A 14,741-nucleotide genomic window follows, 5' to 3' on the forward strand; every position below is an offset into this window, starting at 1 on the left:
CAGAAACTAACACACCATTGTAAAGCAATTATACTCCAATAAAGATGTAAAAAAAAAAAGTGTGTAACCTAAGTCTAATCATAAGGAAACATTTGACAAGCCAAACTGAGGGATAGTCTACAAAATAACTGATCTGTATTCATTTAAAAAAAAAAGAATCTGCCTTCCAATGGAAGGGAGGTGGGTTCGATCCCTGGTCAGGGAACTAAGATCCCACATGCAGTGGAGCAACTAAGCCCACATGCTCTGGAGCCTGACCACCACAACTAGAGAGAAGCCTGTGCACCGCAATGAAATATCCTGTGTGCCGCAGCGAAGTCCCAATGCAGCCAAAAATAAAAATAAATAAATAAATATTAAGAAAACACCTAATATGATTTTAAAAAAAAAGAATAAAGAAAGGATGCCTGCTTTCATCACTTCTGTTCAACATAGCATTGGAACTTCTAACAAGAGCAATTAGACAAGAAAAAGAAATAAAAGCATCCAAATTGAAAAGAAAGAAGTAAAATTATCACTGTTTACAGATAATATGATTGTACATGTTGAAAACCCTAAAGATTTCACAACAACAAAAGAAACATGATAGATCTAATAAATTAATTCAATAAAACAGGATACAAAGTCAACACACAAAAATCAGCTGCATTTCTATACACAAACAATGACCAATCTGAAAAAGAAGTTATAAAAAAATAATTCCATCTACAATTGCTTCAAAAAGAATAAAATACTTAGGAATTTCCTTAACCAAGGAGGTGAAAGATTTGTATGATGAAAACTATAAAACATTGATGAAATAATTTAAACATATAAATAAATGCAAATACATCTCATACTCAAGGATTGGAAGACTTTATATTGTTAAAACGTCAATACTATCTAAAACAATCTACAGATTCAATGCAATTCCTATCAAAATCCCAATAACTTCTTTGTGAAAATAGAAAAAAAATCCTAAAATTCATATGCAATCTCAAAAGACCTCGAATGCCCGAAACAATCTTGAAAAAGAAAAACAAAACTGGAGGGCTCACAGTTCCTGATTTCAAAACTTACAACAAAGCTACAGTCATCAAAACATGTGGTATTGGCATAAAGATAGACATATAGACCAATGGAATAGGATAGAGACCCCAGAAATAAACTGTCACATATATGGTCAATGATTTTTGACAAAGGTGCCAACACCATTCAATGAGGGAAAGTACAGTCTTTTCAACAAATGATGCTGAGAAAATTGGATATCCACATGCAAAAGAATGAAGGTGGATCCTTAACACCATATGTAAAAACTCACTCAAAGTGGATGGAGGACCTAAATGTAAGACCTAAAACAACAAAACTCTTGGAAGAAAGCATAGGACCAAAACTTCACAACACTGGATATGGCAATGATTTCTTGGATATGACACCAACAGTACAGGTAACAAAAGAAAAAATAGACAAATTAGACTTCATGAAAATTAAAAATTTTTTTGCATCAAAGACACCATCCACAGAGTAAAAAGGCAACCCACAGAATGGGAGAAAATGTTTGCAAATCATACATCTTATAAGGGATTATTATCCAGAATACATAGAGAACTCCTAAAACTCAACAACAACAACAAAACCATCTGATTCAGAAACAGGCAAAGGAGTTGAGTAAACAGACATTTCTCTGAAGAAGATATATGAATGGCTAACAAGCACATAAAGATGCTCAATATCACTGGTAATTAGGAAAATGCAAATCAAAACTACAATGAGATACCACCTCACACCCATTAGGATGGCTACTATTAAAAAAAAACAACAGAAAACAAGTGTTGGTGAGGATGTGGAGAGATTGGAACACTTGTGCACTGTTGGTGGGAATGTCAAATGGTACAACTCCTGTGGAAAACAGTATGATGGTTCCTCAAAAAATTAAAAATAGAGTTACCATAAAACCCAGCAATTCTACTTCTGGGCATATATCCAAAATAATTGAAAGTAGGGTGTCAAAAACATATTTGTATACGCATGTTCACAGCAGCTTTATTTACAACAGCTGAAACACAGAAGCAAACCAAGTGTGCATTGATGAATGAGTGGATGAACAAAATGTAGCATATACACACAATGGAATATTATTCAGCCTTAAAAAGGAAGGAAATTCTGCAATATGCTATAACATAGATAAACCTTGAGGACATTACACTAAGTGAAATAAGCCAATCACAAAAAGAAAAATACTGTATGATTCCACTTAGATGAGGTATTTAATGGAGTCAAATCCATAGAGACAGAAAGTAAAATGGTGGTTACCAGGGGCTGGGGCTAGGGGAGAATGAGGAGTTATTGTTTAATGGGTCTAGAGTTTCAGTTTTACAAGATGAAAAGAGTTATGTGGGTGGACGGTGGTGATGGTTACACAGCAACACGAATGTATTTTAATATCACTGAACTGTGCACTTAAACATGGTTAAAATAATAAATGTTATGTTATGGGTATTTTACCACAATGAAGAAATGAAAAAACTAGAGAACATTGGGGGCTACACTGTATGACTACAAGCACAATGGGGTTCATAGAAGACTTCCATGTGGGTCTGGAAGGATAACTCAGTAATGGTGAGAAGGAAGAAAAAGAGCCTGGCTCCTAGGGAAACTGGGAGGAGGCCAGGCTGACAGGAACAGAGGTAAGGCTGGAAAGCATCAGAAAAATTCCATGGCATAGTCAGAGCAAAACCCTACTGTAGACATGATTAGTAGTCATATATATATATATATATTTTTTGAATGGATCATTTTATTTTATTTTTTGGCCTCAGGGCATGTGGGATCTTAGTATTTTAGTTCCCCGACCAGGGATCGAACCCACGTCCCCTGCATTGGAAACACAGAGTCCCAACCACTGGACCACCAGGGAAGTCCCAGTAGTGATATTTTTTAAAAGGTCATCAGGAGTATAGCATGTAAGGTGGAGTGGAGGGGGAAACCTGTTAGGAGCTGAGCACAAAGAATCTGAACTAAGACATAGAGGCAGAAGTAGGAAAAGTGGGGAAGGAAAGAAAGGAGGGAGAAGGGAAGGCAAGCAGTGTGAAAGAGGGATTGATTTAGTGAGAGAAGAAATGGTAGGCCTGAAGAAGAAAAAGGCAGACAGGAATCAAGGTTTCTCAGGTGGGATCATCACCAACAGAAGAGGGCCTTAGGAATAGTAATAAATCATCCTACATATGCTCATCAAATCCTACTCTCCCAACAAGAGTTCAAAAGAGAAGCTGTTCATATAATATCATAGTAAAAGCATTTCTCCCCCTTCCCTTGTCCACTCACTAAATACTTAGAATGGGCAGGTACTGTACCACCGGGTCTGCTGGCTGGGGCCCGAGATAGGGCCTCAGGGTAGGTGGAAGGGATCACACGAGGAAAGGCAAGGGGTCCAGTGCCAAGAGACTGCACACTGCTGGGAACGTGGTAAGGACGCACTGGGAGAGAGACACTGTATCCGGGCTGCAGCCAGACTCAGAGGAGGCTTCAATGCCATCACCCTGAAAGTGGTGGTGGACCACAGAGGGCTGCCAGCAAGTAAGCCACATAGAGGCGAAACGGACTAAAGCGGGCTGCTGCAGCGCATCAGAGGCCTCTCCAATGCGCCCACACTGGGAATTCCAGCTAAGAAATGAAGTTGCACAGGAAGATCTGCTTGTCTGCAAACTAAGGGATGGGCAACCTGCATACACTGCATCCTCTGAGGTTGAGAAAATGCACTGGGGGTGGCCTGCCTGTTTATCATTCCCTCTTGTTGCTCTGAGGCTGGCTGTTTGTCGGGGGTGACACTGTTTCCTGCCTTCTGCTAATTGGCCAGTGAGACACACCTTGGGGGCGATGAATCTTGTGGTTTCAATTCACACACAAATGTGTCCTGGTCATGTGTTTCTGCTCCTGATTACAGGTACCTCAGGCCGCTTTCCACAAAGGCCCTCTCTGTGACAATTGATAAAATGATAGAGACCTAATGTTGCTACCATCTTGCCAAAAGACCTCATTTTCTTTCCTGCTTAGGCAACATTCCATTTAGGCAAATGATCTGTGTCTATACTATCTCACTCCTCCTCCTCATACCCTCTCTGAAGCAGCATACTTTGGTCACCTTGCTACTTCCTTGCTTGCAAGTTAATAAAATTGACTTATTCTCAAGAAAACAAATTAACAGGTATATGAAGAAGTAGGAGAATGTGACCCATAATGTAAGAAAAATAAATCAGTAGAGACAGACTCAAAAATGACAGAGATGATAGAATTAGTAGACAAGGACATTAAAACCGCAATTATAAATATATTGCATATCTTCAAAAAAGCAGACAAAGCCTGAGCATAGTGAGACATGAAAAGTATTTTTTCAAATGCAAATTTAGGGACTTCCCTGGTGGTGCAGTAGTTAAGACTCCACACTCCCAATGCAGGGGGCCTGGGTTCAATCCCTGGTCAGGGAACTAGATCCCACATGCATGCTGCAACTAAGGAGCCAGCAAGCCGCACTAAGGAGCCTGCCTGCCGCAACTAAGACCCAGTGCAACCAAATAAATAAATATTTTTAATGCAAATTTAATTACTAGATAATAAAAATATGCTATGTGAGATTACAAATGCATTAGTTGCGGTTAGTAGTAGACTAGACACTGAAGAAGAAAAGATTAGTGAATTTGAAGACATAGCAGTAGAAACTATCCAAAATGAAATATATATAGAAAAAAAAGACTGAAAAAGAAAAGGAGTTGAGCAAATGTGAGCTGTGGGACAACACCAAGAAACCTAATATACATGTAATTGCAGTTCCAGAAGAAGAGGAGGGAGAAAGCAGGACAGAAAAACATTTGAAGAATCCAAATTTGTTGACAATTACCAACAGTTACAAAAAAGCTCAATGAACCCCAAACAGAAGAAACATGAAGGAAACGACACCAAGGGACATCATAAACAAATTGCTTAAAATCAGTGATCTTCAAAAGACACTGTTTACAAAATGAAAAGGCAATCTACAGCCTGGGAGAAAATATCAATTCAGTGTCCAATAAATATGTCTAATGAATTTATAAACATCAGCAATAAAGTCAGAAAATGCAATTAAAAATTTACAATAGCAATGAAAAATATAAGGTCATTGAAAATAAATCTAACAAAAGATGTGCAAAATATTTATGTAGAAAACTATAGCACTTTATTGAAAGGCAATAAGAAAACCAAACACAGCAACACCATGTTCATGGATAGAAAGATTCAATATTGTAAAGTTGTTATTTCTCCCCAAATTGTCCTATAGCTGTATTACTTTTCCAATCAAGTCCTAACAGAATTTTTTACACATAAAGCCGAAAAAAGATTAGTAGCCAAATCCTATAAATCAATCAGGAAGACAAAATATCCAATAGAAAAATTTTCAGAAGCACAAACAGGCATTTGCGTTTTTCACAGAAAACACAAACGGCCCATTAAATTTATGAAAATATACTTAACCTTGTTAGTAGAAAGGGAAATGCAAATAAAAACACAAATTACCATTTCATGCCCACTGGTTTGGAAACATTTTTAAAGATTGACAAAATGTTGGCAAAATGTAACTATTAAACTGCTGTGGGACTAAAAATTAGTACACTCACTTTGAAGAACAATTTTACATTATTTGGTGAAGGTGAATATTCACATACCCTTTGATCCAGCAATTCCACTCCTGCAGACATGAACAGAATATTCCCAGAGCACTGTTTAAAATAGCAATAAAAATGGAAACAACCTAAATGTCTATTACAGTAGAATGAATAAAAACTTATGGGGCTTCCCTGGTGGTGCAGTGGTTGAGAATCTGCCTGCCAATGCAGGGGACACGGGCTCGAGCCCTGGAATGGGAAGATCCCACATGCCGCGGAGCAACTAGGCCTGTGAGCCACAACTACTGAGCCTGCGCGTCTGGAGCCTGTGCTCCGCAACAAGAGAGGCCGCGATAGTGAGGCCCGCGCACCGCGATGAAGAGTGGCCCCCACTTGCCGCAACTAGAGAAAGCCCTCGCACAGAAACAAAGACCCAACACAGCCAAAAATAAATAAATAAACAAAATGACGGAGGAATTATGTTTAAAAAAACCTTATGGTTCAATCACACAATAGAATATTGAAGTGAAATAAAAAACTATAGCTCCATGAAACATGGATTGTATTTTCTAAAGATGACCATCACAATATATCCCATCCTACATATTCTTCTCTCCTTCTTAGATGCCAGTGACATGAATATTAGATCTTTTTTTATAGTCCCCTGGGTCCCTGGGGTTCTGTTCACTTTTATTTTTCCAGTTTTTTCTCTCTGCTGTCCAGATTGGGTAATTTCTAGTGTTCTATTTTTCAGTTCATGGATTCTTTTTTCTGTCCCCCTCCATTTTGCTGTTGAGCACATTAACCAAGTTGTTGTTTTTTTTTTCACCAAGTTTTTTATTTGGTTATTGAATTTTTCAGTTCCAAAATGTCCATTTGGTTCTTCTTTATAACTTATATTTCTTTGCTGAGACTTTCTCTCTTTTCATTTGTTTCAAGTGTGTTGCAGTTGCTTACTGAAGCATTGTATGATGGCTGCTTTTAAATCTTCATCAGATAATTCTAACATCTCTGACATCTTGAGCTTGGCATCTATTTCTTCCTTTTTTCCTTCAGTGTGAGGTCTTCTTGGCTATTGGTATGACAAGTAATTTACTACCCAAACCTGGGTATTTTAGCTATTATGTCATGAGACTCTGGATCTTATTTAAATGTTTTATTTTAGCTGGCTTCCTCTGACACTGGTCCAGCAGAGGAAGGGAGGTGCTACCTCATTATGGCAAGGCAGGGTTTGACATCCAGGTTCCCCACTCAGCCTCCATATTAGTCATAGCAGGCTTCCATAACTAAACACCACAGACTGGGTGGCTTAAATGATAGAAATTTATTGTCTCACATTCTGGAGGCTGGAAAGTCCACGATCAAGATGTTGGCATTTGCTTTCTAGTGAGACCTCTCTCCTTGGCTTGCAGTTGGCCACCTATTCCCTCTGTCCTCATATGGCCTTTTCTCTGTGCACTTGCATCCCACGTGTCTCTTCCTCTTCTTATAAGGACATCTATTGGATTAGGACCTCACCCTTATGACCTCGTTTAACCTTAATTACCCCCTTAACAGCCCTATCTCTAAACATTGTATCATCAGGGGTTACAGCTTTAACTTATGAATGGGGGAGGGCACAATTCAGTTCATAACAGCCTCCACTGACTCTTGAGTGGGGGGTATTATGTGTTATTTCTGGGAGGGCATGGGAATTCTGGCTCCCATTACACCTCCCTGGCTGTGAGGAGTAGGTGTGTCTCCTACTGCCCCCTGTATTTATGACCTCTACTTACACTATACTATTCAGGATAGTAGTAACCTCTGGAGTCGTGAGAGCAGATATGATTTGGGAAGAGACATAGAAGGCTCCAAGGAATTGGATGTGTTTTATTTTCTAGTTGGGAATTAAGTATATTGGTATTAATTATACTATTATTATTTAAACTTGTACATATATGTTATATAAGGCATATTCTTTTGTATATATGATATATTCCAGAATTCAAAAAATAAAAAGATAGAAAAACCCAGCCACAACAAAATAGAAATATGATCTCTGTACTTAGAATATTTATAACCTAGCTGAGGTCCTCAGAAATAACAATCTACCATCTGTGGTATTAAGCATTATCTATGTGCCAGGCATTATACTAAGCACTTCATAAACATCATCTTACTTATTCCACACAACTCTCCTAGGAGGTAGATATTAATCAATTTCACAGATGAGGAAACTCAGGCTCAAAGAGGTCAGAATCACAGAGATGGAATTCAAGCCCAGGCCAGTCTGCAGAGCCCATACTCTTCAGCCCCTTAGCCCCCTGAATGAGGTTAAAACTAATTAATATCATTCATCCCAGTTGTCATGTGCCATACACCTGCCACAGCTAATAAAATCTCACAGAGAACATTAGACTCCAACAAGACAGCTAATGTCTCTTGAGAGAACATTGTGGACAAGGTGACTACTAGTGGTGGCTCTACCAAAACTAGCCCAGGTTATGATCTGGAGTGGGTCAGGATCTGCCCAGGTGAGCAGGGGTAGGGACTAGCCAGGCAGGCAAAAGCTGTTGCTGAGGCCTGTCAAACCATATGGGCAGGGCCTTGAAAGTCTGCAGAATTGGGAGGAAGGGGAGCCATAGATGGAGAACCATGAAAGGCATCTCACCTCCTCTTCCAAACGGAGGGATCCCAACAGTGGGGCAGGAGCAGTTGGAGCTGGAGGGAGATGGAATGGTGCCTGAAGGAGGAAAGTGCTAAAGATTAGAGCTAGTAATTGAGGTAGGAGCCAGGCATACGGCCACAGACAGACCCAGACATAGTGTGGCCTACCCTGTCCCACTGCTTTCTCTGTGGCATAGAAGGGAGGTCACAGAAATTGAGAGATGATTGTTTAGGTATATTAGCCATGAACTGTGGCCCTGTTGGGGAGCTGAATGTCCTGCCCTATGCAGCCTGCCCAACATGTTGGTAGCAAAGACCTGCCTGTCCACTGGGGTGAGGGAAGAGGCTGAGCCACAGTCATGAGCCCACATGGTCACTGTCCATGAGAACGGTGGCTAAGGCCAAACAAGATAGGATTTTCCAGGGACTGTCAACCCCCACTATAAGGCCACGGGCTCTGGGATGGGGATCCTGGCAGGACTGCAGCTCAAAGTCAAGTTTGGAGTGTTGTACACCCCAGATTCAGACTGAGATCCTAGTTAACTGAGCACTTGCCTAGGATGAGGGAAGCATGGTCAGTCACACCTGGGTACCCTTTTGGACATTAAACACAGAGAAGTTAGGAGCAAACCAGAAGGAGTGGCAAGGGACCCACACCTTCCTCCTTAGAGCTGCTGAAAGGGCAGCTCTCCTTAACACCAGTACATCCTGGGGATGGGAAAGGGCAGTCAGTTCACAGCTAGTGGCTTATAACCTGGTCTGGCTGTACTAGTTGGGCCAAATAGATAGTACCTTAGGAATTTGATTATTATGACATAGTCTTCTTTTTCTCTCATAATACTTATTAACTTAAAGTTTCTAATGTTCATGTGTCCATATCAGCTTTTTGGGGGTTAGTATTTATGACATTGCTTTCTAACCTTTAACTTTTCTGTGTCCTTCTATTTAAAGTGAGCCTTTTGTAAACAGCAGAGTTAGATTTTGTTTTTTACCTAGTCTGATAATCCTTGTCTTTTAATTGACATATTTATACTATTCACATTAATTGTAATTACTGGCATAGTTGGGTTTACCTTGCTATTTGTTTTCTATTTATCCTTTGTACTTTTATTCCTCCCTTTTGATTTTCCTTTGGATTAATCAAGTTTTTAAATTTTTATTATTTCATTTTGCTCTACTATTAGCTTTTTAATTGTATCTTATTTTATTATGATTTTAGTGATCATCCTAGATATTACAATATGCATCCTTGATTTATGTCAATTTACTTTAAATTAGTATTTTTATAGTTAGTACTTAATGCAAATACCTTAGAACTGTTAATTCCCATCTTTGGTGCTATTGCTGACATATATTTACTTTTATGTTAAAAATCTTATGAGATATTATTCTTTTTAAGTTGGTTTTTATTTATTTTTAAAATTAATTAATTTATTTATTGGCTGTGCAGTTTGTGGGATCTTAGTTCCCAACCAAGATTGAACCTGGGCCCTTGGCAGTGAAAGCATGGAGTCCTAACCACTGGAGCACCAAGGAATTCTCTATTGTTGTTTTAAATAGTCAATATTCATTTATAATTATATACATTTGTATCTTTTGCTATGCCTTTCATTCCTTCCTGCAGTTCCCTCAGGGATCATTTTTCTTCAGCCAGAAGAACTCCCTTAAGAATTTCCTGTAGTGCTGGTGTGTACTAGTGGCAAACCAAATTCTTTGAATTTTTGTCCACTTGAACATGTTTATTTTGCCTTCTTTTTTTTTTTTTTTTTTGCGGTACACGGGTCTCTCACTGTTGTGGCCTCTCCCATTGTAGAGCACAGGCTCCGGACGCGCAGGCTCAGCAGCCATGGCTCATGGGCCCAGCCGCTCCATGGCATGTGGGATCCCCCCGGACCAGGGCACGAACCCGTGTCCCCTGCATCGACGGGCGGACTCTCAACCACTGCAACACCAGGGAATCCCTTGCTTTCAATTTTGAAGGATATTTTTCTGGGCATAGAATTCTAGATTGGTAGGGTTTTTTTCTTTTAGCATTTTAATGATGTCATTTCATTGTCTTCTGGCTTCCATAATCAGCCATCAGTGCTGTTAACTGATAACTAACTCCCTCTCTCTCTCCCTCTCCTTCTTTCTTTAAAAATATGGTTGCTTTTAGGATTTTCTGCTTTGTCTTTGATTTTCAGCACTTTACCTATGATAGGCCTAGGTGTAGTTTTCTTTATACTTATCCTTCTTGGAGCTCACTGATATTCTTGAATCTGTGGCTTGATGCCTTTCATCATATTTGGAAAATTGTCGGTCATTATTTATTCAAGTATTTGAGCATGTCCCGCATATCTCTTATGCTCAGCTCTGTTTATTCCTCAATTCTTTTTCACTCTTGCTTCAGTCTGGATAAGTTCTATTGATTGGTCACTAACCTTGTCTTCTGCTGTATACAGTCTCCTGTTAAACCCATTCAGTGAGTTCTTAATTTCAGATATTGTATTTTTCAGTCTAGAATGCCAATTTTTTTCATTCTTATAGATTCAAGTTTTCTGTTTAAATACTCAAGCTTTTCACCCATTTTGTCCATCTTTTGCTCTATTCTCTTTAACATATTATTCTTACATATTTTAAAACATTTGTTTGAGGGCTTCCCTGGTGGCGCAGTGGTTGAGAGTCCACCTGCCAATGCAGGAGACACGGGTTTGTGCCCTGGTCCGGGAAGATCCCACATGCCATGGAGCGGCTGGGCCTGTGAGCCATGGCCACTGAGCCTGCGCGTCCGGAGCTTGTGCTCCGCAACGGGAGAGGCCACAACAGTGAGAGGCCCGCGTATCGCAAAAAAAACCAAAACAAAACATTTGTTTGAGATGTCACCTCCTGCTTGGTCTAGCTCCCTGCATCTCAGTTTGGAAAATGGCCTCAGGAAGAAAAGTGGGTAAATATGGGGCTCACCTTGTGTGCCCTCCATCTGCCAAAGATCATAGCCCTGCTTTGCCTGCTGTCTAGTCCCTGCAAACTGTTGTCACATATATTTTGCTCACATTCATAGTTGTTTACCATGGAAGATTCCATCTAAAACCAATGACCCTACCATGACTAGAAGTTCCTCCCTTAGGGATTTGAGAGGTTGAGGCTAAGTTGAAAGGGTGCATGTCAGAGAGGCCATGAAGCTATCTGGACTCTGAGGTCATGCCCAGCAATCTAAGAGATTAAGAGGTAGAAACAGGGCTTCCCTGGTGGCACAGTGTTTGAGAGTCCGCCTGCCGATGCAGGGGACACGGGTTTGTGCCCCGGTCTGGGAAGATCCCACATGCCGTGGAGCGGCTAGGCCTGTGAGCCATGGCCGCTGAGCCTGCGCGTCCGGAGCCTGTGCTCTGCAGCGGGAGAGGCCACAACAGTGAGAGGCCCGTGTACCGCAAAAAAAAAAAAAAAAAGAGGTAGAAACAATGAGTTTTCAGCAGCTGTGAGGAAGAGAACCGCTGAACATATGGTGTGGGGGCAGGGAGGGGGCTGTGTAAGAGAAGGGGACAGACCGTGAAGGAGATCAGGGAGTGCCACAGAACCATCCACCATGCCCTGTTGTCCTGACTCCATAGTGCCCTGAATCCAGTGCCACACTCCATCCCCAGGGTCCATGCAGCAGGGAGAGCAGAGTGAGCAGGCAGTGGCAGGGGGCCTGGAGTGCCAAGCCTTAGGGTTCCAGTGGGCCACAGGGGCCTCTGCAGATAACTGGAAGAGGGAACAAGGAAGCAAGAACAGCCTTTGGGCCTGAGTCTCTCAGCCAGAGGGACCATGTGGCCCCTGGGAGGAGGATGGGCAGCTCTCTTGGAACTACCTTCCAACCAGAGGAAGCCAGTATCCCATGTCTACCAGGAGCACTGGGGCCCTCATTACTGTCCTCATTTATTTGCATCTTTTTGCATGTCATTTGTCATTTGCATGGGGTCTCATTTTATGTCAAATTCACAGTCTCTGCTTATTCCTCCCTATTTGGGTGTAGGGAAAAGTGGACCTTCAGCTAAATCCCCCTTGGGGAATTTTATTTTAACTCTCAGTATACCATCAGAGTCCTTTAAACCTAATTTTAATTTTTAAGTTTCTTTTTTGAGCAGTTTTAACTCTTCATAAGGATTGATATTTTATTACTTTTATCCTTTCACAGGGGTCTTCCAAAAACCAAAGAGAAATTTCAATTATCTTTTTAATAGAATAAAGCTTGTTCTATCTTACAATTGCCATAACAATCCATTGGATCCTTTATATATCCAAAATGTATCAATTACCATATTGATCCATTGAATCCTGGATAAATTCAAAATTTATCCTGGGGCTTCCCTGGTGGTGCAGTGGTTGAGAGTCCGCTTGCCGATGCAGCAGACATGGGTTTGTGCCCCGGTCCGGGAAGATCCCACATGCGTGGAGCAGCTGGGCCCGTGAGCCATGGCTGCTGAGCCTGCGTGTCCAGAGCCTGTGTTCCGCAACGGGAGAGGCCACAACAGTGAGAGGCCTGCATACCGTAAAAGAAAAAAAAAAAAATTTATCCTGATCTTAAAACATTTTGCTATTTCATCCTCCTAGGAACTATATTTCATCATTACTCATTAATTATTCTCAACCATGCTTTTTAAAAACAGAGACTAAAATAATAAAAAAAACAGAAGAATGATGGAATTACCTGGAAGGATGATTCAATAGTGATATGAATCATTACTATTCCACCATCTTTTAATTTTCTTATTGTTTTGTCCAAAGCGTTAGACATCTTTCAAGAAGATGGAAACAAGAAGTCTGGAAACGTCTTTGTTTGTTTGTTTTAGCTTTCATTGTAGAAGATGAGAATTCAGAATATTTCATTTTCCTACAAAGAAGAAAGAGAGAAAAACAGACATTTCATAGTTACTGAGGAATCATTAGATGAATGCAATGTGACAGATAGCAGCCACTCTAGACTACAATGATGATGGTAAAATTATATATAAGCAAAGTTGTGGACTATGAGTATTCAGATATCTTAGATGAATTTTCTCAAATTCAAGAGTTGTCCCCATCTTCCCAGAGAGTGGAGAGCTAGAGACCAGAGAGGGATAGTTCTTTTCTAGGGTCACCCAGCTCTTGCTCTGTTCTGTTGCACAGAGATGTGCCACCGAGCCAGCCTTTCTCATGGCAGGCATACGGTAGGTGCTTCCCTGCAAGTCTGAACAGGGCTGGCCCTTGAAGTAAGGAGGCTGTCCAAATCCCCGCTCCTGAGACCTGGCACTTGCCCAGCTCATCTGCCACTCTTCCTTGGGCCTTGGGGCTCTTGAAGCTGTGGTTTTCCTCTGGGTGGTGACTCAGTGCCCGCAGCCCACCCTGCATGTGAACCTCCCTTCCCCTGGGCCTCACTGACCGCCCTAAACCACAGGCAGCTGTGGTTTTCCTTAAAACAGCAACCACTAACTGCCAAGCCCACCCCACCTACCCTCCACTCCCCACTCCACCCGTCAGTGCCCTAGCCCCAACCTCAGGGCATCAACTGAAAGAGAACTGAAGGGAGTTGCATACATCCATGGGACATGGTGTTTATAATGAGCTTTGCCTTTTATAGCATGAGTGTAAAAGATATACCCATTTAATAGCCAGGGAGAATGAGGCCAAAATGTTTTAGGGGCTTCTTTCAAAGCAATCGATGCATTCCTTCAACTAGCATTCCTTAAAAGCCCGCTAAAACACAGGACAGTAGACACTGAGATGCGATGCCCATTTTCCCCTTCAGGGAAGGACTTGGTACCCAGGGGCAGGAGTATTGTGGGCTGTCAGCCCCTTGAGGGATTGCTTCAGCTGCAGATACTTGCTTTACCAGAGGTCATGTCCTTCTCTGGGTGTTCTATACACAAAGACTAATCTAGTTGGGGTATAAAGGCCCAGCTATTTCAACCCAGTGTGGGACTGTGACAGGCCATTCTGCTCCAAGCTCCCAATGAGGCAACCAAAGCTGGGGTGGGGCCTGCATTGCAGCTCTGCCCAGTTCTGCCTCTTCCCCCTCCCTTCTACAGGCATCAATCTCAAGACGTCTCCTTAAAGAACATCCAGCATGCTAAACTTTGAGTCATAGTCTGCTTCCCGGAGAACCCACCCGCAATACTTGGCTTTCAAAGAGCTGCCAGCCTAGTGGCAGAGAGACACGTAAACAACCAAAGTGGAGAAAGGATGGCCTCAGGGTGACGCAGCCACCAGAGGCGCCCCAAAACAGGCTTTGGTGCACAGGCAGGAAGGATTTGGGAGGCACTGGGTAGCAGCATTGAGGCAAGAGCCTAAGCACCTCTTGCCACCCTAAAGCTGCAGCACAGACCCTTGGCTTGGAGGAGGGACAGGGTTCCCACCTGCTACCATGATTTTCTCTGACCTAGCCTGCTCCCATAAGCAACACCCCCCAGGGTGGCCCTCTCCCAACTTTCCTCCTCAAATACATATTCTTACTATGTCGGGTCCAGGTGCCTCTTACAGCCCCAGTGC

At 41.7% G+C, this 14,741-nt stretch overlaps 1 protein-coding gene across 8 annotated transcripts in view; it reads right to left on the minus strand.

The window, feature by feature from the left end:
- The window catches only part of PPCDC (phosphopantothenoylcysteine decarboxylase), a 96,648-nt gene that overhangs the window by 31,693 nt on the left and 50,214 nt on the right, over positions 1–14,741 (minus strand). For 2 of the 8 annotated variants that reach the window (XR_002645504.3, XR_016392036.1), the window contains exons 5-7: positions 12,925–13,107; positions 12,533–12,756; positions 8,266–8,337 (exon numbers count right to left, since the gene is read on the minus strand). The gene's annotated coding sequence lies outside the window, so the exon portion shown is untranslated. Of the gene's footprint in view, positions 1–5,675; positions 8,338–12,532; positions 12,757–12,924; positions 13,108–14,741 lie in introns of all 8 variants that reach the window. The other 6 variants (XR_016392038.1, XR_016392039.1, XR_016392035.1 and 3 more) reach the window with 5 other exon arrangements.

This window comes from Delphinapterus leucas, chromosome 2 (genome assembly GCF_059928025.1).
Source record: "Delphinapterus leucas isolate spDelLeu-1000000601 "Yukka" chromosome 2, BTC_Dleu_Yukka2, whole genome shotgun sequence".
Classification (NCBI taxonomy): domain Eukaryota; kingdom Metazoa; phylum Chordata; class Mammalia; order Artiodactyla; family Monodontidae; genus Delphinapterus; species Delphinapterus leucas.